This window comes from Vombatus ursinus, unplaced genomic scaffold (genome assembly GCF_900497805.2).
Source record: "Vombatus ursinus unplaced genomic scaffold, bare-nosed wombat genome assembly UNPS02014181.1, whole genome shotgun sequence".
In the NCBI taxonomy this organism is placed as follows: domain Eukaryota; kingdom Metazoa; phylum Chordata; class Mammalia; order Diprotodontia; family Vombatidae; genus Vombatus; species Vombatus ursinus.
This window is the reverse complement of record NW_020953959.1, coordinates 694968-700190: the sequence shown is the minus strand read 5'-3', so window position 1 is coordinate 700190 and position 5223 is coordinate 694968. Positions and strand designations below refer to the sequence as shown.

The 5223-nt window shown below is 41.7% G+C and overlaps 1 pseudogene; it reads left to right on the top strand.

Moving 5' to 3' along the window:
- The first annotated feature begins 664 nt into the window (after window positions 1–664).
- LOC114041816 lies at window positions 665–2127 on the top strand (annotated as a pseudogene).
- The last annotated feature ends 3096 nt before the right edge of the window (window positions 2128–5223 follow it).

Sequence of the window (5223 nt, the reverse complement as noted above, 5' to 3'; positions counted from 1 at the left end):
ATGAGCTAAATCAGGCTGAGGGTAACTGAGGAGCCTCAAACCCACTGGTGAACTGGGGGGCGTCTACCCCAAGTATGTGGAGACTTTCCTAGCATTATCGGTAAATGTGAACAGTGTGTTCCAAAGGGCCATGAAGGCAGGTAAAGCAGTCACTGTGGAGCACTTAGAGCTTGGTCAGACATCAAAGACATCGAGGTTATCCACTGCATCCAGAGACATCACCAATTGTCCTGACTTTTATCCTGCCACTAGACTTCAATGACTCAAAAAGAGAGAGTAAGGCCAATAACTTCACATAATGAAGTCTTGCTTAAATCCAATTTATGAGTGAGTCAAAAGACAAAAAAAGACTATTGTGCTAGGCACTGTCCTAAGCACTGGGGACAAAGAAAGAGAGAAAAAACAGTCCCTGTCCTTAAGGAGCTTACAATCTAATGGTGGAGGAAACAAGGAAACACAGATATACAAAGAAGCTATATACAGGACAAATAGAGATAATTTACAGAAGGGAGAGCACTGGAATTAAAAGGTTTTGAGGAGCAAACTAAGAATCCACAAATGGTGTCCCTCCCCTGTCCTGAGAAAGCACAATTCAGAGCTACCTGAAAAGCAAGTAAGACCAGACTACATTACTGCGGGCAGGTTGGACCACAGGGCAATAAACATGAGTGAAATACCTAAGAATTCCTTAAAATACTTCCTGCTGAAGTTGAATTGTCACTTTACTTGGAATCTACAGAAAAGAGGACATTGAGGCATGTTATACAGAAGAGAGAATTGATGACCAGCTGGAATACCTGACCATTAAATCCAAAGTCACCCTTTTTAAGTTACTGGCCTATGTGAAACATCTAAAAGGCCAAGACAAAGAAGCTTTAAAAAGCTTAAAAAATGCTGAAGCAAGGATTCAGGAGGGCTATGCTGACCACGTAGAAAAGAGAAGCCTCTTGATCTGGGGAAACTATTCCTGGATCTACTAACACGTGGACAGACTCCCTGAAGCTGAGACTTATCTGCACAAGGGGGAGACAAGTTGTAAGAGGCTGTGAAGTCCTTTCCACTATAACATAGAGCTTCCAGAAATTGAGTGTGAGAAAGGGGGGGTCACTTCTCAAGTTTAGAGGGAGGTATTATGAGAGGGCCAAAGCCCGTTTTGAAAAGGCCCAGGAGTCAGACCCTGAGCACCCTGAATTTAACACTGGATTTGCCATAGTACCAAATGGATGACTTTGATAGAGATGGTGCCCGTAGCGTAGTCAAAGTCTTTCTCTGAGCCCTCTAAAGAAGGCACTTGGGCTAGATTTAAAAAGCATATTTGTTAAGGTTCTCCTGGTACTAAAGCTTCAGGACTTAGGGGCAAGATCTGAAAGAGAAAACTATATTAAGGAAGCCCTTCACCAAGTAGCATCCAAGCCCTTTATCTTTTGCTATGCAGCAAAATTTTACCGGTGAGAAAACAACTCAGAGAGGGTTACTGAGCTCTTAAAAAAGGCTTAAAAAAGGTGATGCTTCCCTTCATCACCAAATGGGACTTTATTATAGAGCACAAATGATCCAAATCAAAAAGGCCACAAGGAACAAGCCTAGGAGAAAGGACAAACAGTAAGTAGACAAACTAATCCAATCCGCCATATTGCATTTGAAAGAGCCATTGGAGAGAAGCCTCTGTTTGTGTCTGCTTACTTAGACCTGGCCAACATGTACTCTGAAGCAGGTCAGCTTGGAAGGGCAGAGGACATTTTTCAAAAAGTGCTGAGCCTAGAGCATGTCAGAGAAGAGGAGAAGTAACAAACCCATTTCAGAGACGGCCACTTCCTAGAGTTTCACAGGAAAGCTGGAGGTCTTGCCTTGCACCATTATTTTTATTTTTTTTCACACCATTATTTAGAAGGGATAAAGATAAGTCCCAAGTTTTGCAGTTTGCTTGTAGGGCCCTTGCAGAATTTAGCTCCCAAATGGCTGAATCAGAATTCTCTAGATGCAAAGAGTTTGGGGGCCCTTGGTTTCATTCACAAGCTGAATGGGAAGAAGAAACAGGAAATGGCGTATTATGAAAGTGCCTTGAAGCAAGATCCTGGTAACAGTGACTATATCAGTGCTCCGTTCAAGCTGTGCCTCTCCATTTAAAATCCCACATTTCAGAGTATGATTTTGAATTATTAAATTTTTTTTAAATGTTAAAAAAAAAGGCTTTGGGGAAGGCTTACATAGAACATGGGATTTTAGTTACAATTTAAAGGGAGCTAAGGAAGCCGATAGAACAAAGGAGGGACAGCATTACAGTGATGAGGGACAGCCAAGGAAAACACTTGAAACAGAGAAATTGGGGGGGGGGGTCTTGTTCTTGGAATGGCCTGGAGGCCCGTGTCACTGTATCAAAGAGTATGTGTTGGGGAGGAAGGTATGAGAACACTGGAAAGGTAGGAGGAAATTAGATTATGAAGGGCATTGAATGCCAAAAAGAATATTCTGTATTTTATCCTGGAGGCAATAGGAAGCCACTGGAATTTATTGAGTAGTGACATGATCAGACCCGCATTTTAGGAAAATCACTTTAGTGGCTGAATGGAGGATGGATTGGAATGGAGAGAGACTTGAGGCAGGCAAGACCTACCAGCAGCTATTGCTATAATCCAGGTGTGAGGTGATGAGGGTCTCCACCAGAGGGGAGGTAGTGTAGAAGAGGGAAGGGGCATATTTGAGAAATGTTGTAGAGGTGAAATTGACAGGCCTTGGCAAGAGATTGGATATAGGGCTGGAGGTGTGGGAGGAGATGTTGAAGAGTTGAGGATGACTCCTAATGCGGGAACCTGAGGAACCAGGAGGATGGTGTTGTCCTCTGCAGTAATAGGGAAGGTAGGAGGGAGTGAGGGTTTAGGGAAAAAGATAATGGTTTCCATTGTGGACATAATAAGTTTAAAGTGTCTACTGGACAACCAGTTCAAGATGTCTGAAAGGTAGTTGGAGATGTGCAATTGAAGATCAGCAGAGAGTTTGGGGCAGGATACGTAGATTTATGTATCTACACATAGATTTGGTCATTAAATCCATGGGAGCTGATGTGGTCATCAAGTAAAGTGGTAATAGAGAGAGAAGGGAAGAGGCCCAGGACAGAACCCTGAGGGACAGCTATGTTTAGGAGGCATGAATTGGAAGAGGATCCAGCAAAGGAGAGGTAGGAAGAACCAGGAGAGATGGTGTCACAGTTGTAAACAAAGGTAGCTAAGGTATAGTTCCTAGCAATATTAGTTTATTAGTACAGCAAGAATCTACTAACAAAGTAGGTCAATGGCCACCTCAGTAATGCCACAGACCATAATAAAAGCCTCATTTTTCAAATATATAGAGAACTGAGTCAAATTTAGAAGAATACAAGTCATTCCCCGATTGATAAATGGTCAAAGGATATGAACAGACAGTTTTCAGATGGAGAAACCAAAACTATCTATAGTCATATGAAAAAATACTCTAAATCACTATTGAGTAGAGAAATGCAAATTAAAACAACTCTGAGGTACCACCTCACACCTATCAGACAGGCTATTATGACAGAAAAGGAAAATGATAAACGTTGGAGGGGATGTGGGAAAACTGGAACACTAAATGCCTTGTTGGTAGAGTTGTGAACTGATTCAGTCACTCCGGAGAACAATTTAGAACTATGCCAAAAGGGCTATAAAACTGTGCATACCCTTTGATCCAGCAATAGCACTTCTAGATCTGTATCCCAAAGAGATCATAAAAAAAGGGAAAAAAAACTACTTGTACAAAAATATTTAAAGCAGCTCTTCTTGTGGTGGCAAAGAATTGGAAACTGAGAGACTGGGGAATGGTTGAACAAGTTGTGGTATATGAATGTAATGGAATACTATTGTTCTATGAGAAATGATGAGCAGGCAGATTTCAGAAAAACCTGGAAAGACTTACATTCACTGATGCAATGTGAAATAAGCAGAACCAGGAGAACATTGTATACAACATTATGTGATGATCAACTATGATTGACTTAGCTCTTCTTAGCAATACAATGAGCCAAGACAATTCCAAAAGACTCATGATGAAAAATGCTGTCCACACCCAGAGAAAGAACTGATGGAGTCTGTATGCAGATCAAAACATACTATTATATAACAGTTATTATCATTAGTGGGCAACTAGGTTGCACAGTGGATATAAATGATACCTATTATCATTCCTGGAATCATGAAGACCTGAGTTCAAATCTGGCCTCAGATACTTTCTAGCTGTGTGACCCTGGGCAAGTCACTTAACCCTGTTTGCCTCAGTTTCCCTCATCTGTCAAATGAACTGTGGGCAGGCAGCAGACATGACCAACTGCTCACATTGTTGACGGAGCTCTCATTGGCCAGGCTCCAGTTATGCTACGATCCTTTTCTTCTTTATCTACTTTTCTGGTAAGACCTCTGTGCCTTCTTACTTATGTATGCCTGGTTCTAATCTTACCTGCTGGGAACAAGCGGTAGGTGCAATGGAAAAGAGCCCTAAATTTTGAGTCACTTACTGGACCTGGGATCAAGCCCTGACCACCATTTTTTCTCTAAGTTTCTCATTTAAACTCTCTGAACCTTGTTTCTTCAACTATAAAATGAAGGGGTTGAATTATATAACCTCCAAGATCCCTGTGAAACTGTGAAATTGTTATGACTAATTTCTTCTCTTACAAATTGTGTTCTGTTTTGCAGGTGCCTTTACTAACCAAATTTGTATTTCAAAACTAGGTGCACACGCACATGTTTCCTCTGTCATAATCAAAATCAATGCTGTAAGACTTCAGAGGGGTACTGTAATGTAAGGGCAAGGCTTTTACTCAGATCCCACCTCCCACCCTCTTCCCCACAGCCATGCATATTTCTCAAGGCTGATACCATTTTCTTAAAGATCAGAAAACGGGTAACCTAACATTCCAGGGCCTTAATTCTGCTATATAGAACTATGCCACTCCCCCAGCCCTCCACCTACTCTTAACAATTTATTAAAATTCAAATGGCTCTCATCACTTTTCAGAAAGGGATAGAAAGGGAGAGAGACTTGGGCCCTGGAGTCCCATGAATTTGGATAGATGCATGAATAAAATGGGGAAACAGATTTCAAGGACCACTCAGGGACCAAAAAAAAACTAGGACAATCTATTTTGGTCAAGACCCAAGTTCTGGGGGTGAAGTGGACTGAGTTGTCACAAAAACAATCCCCCACCCTAGCCTG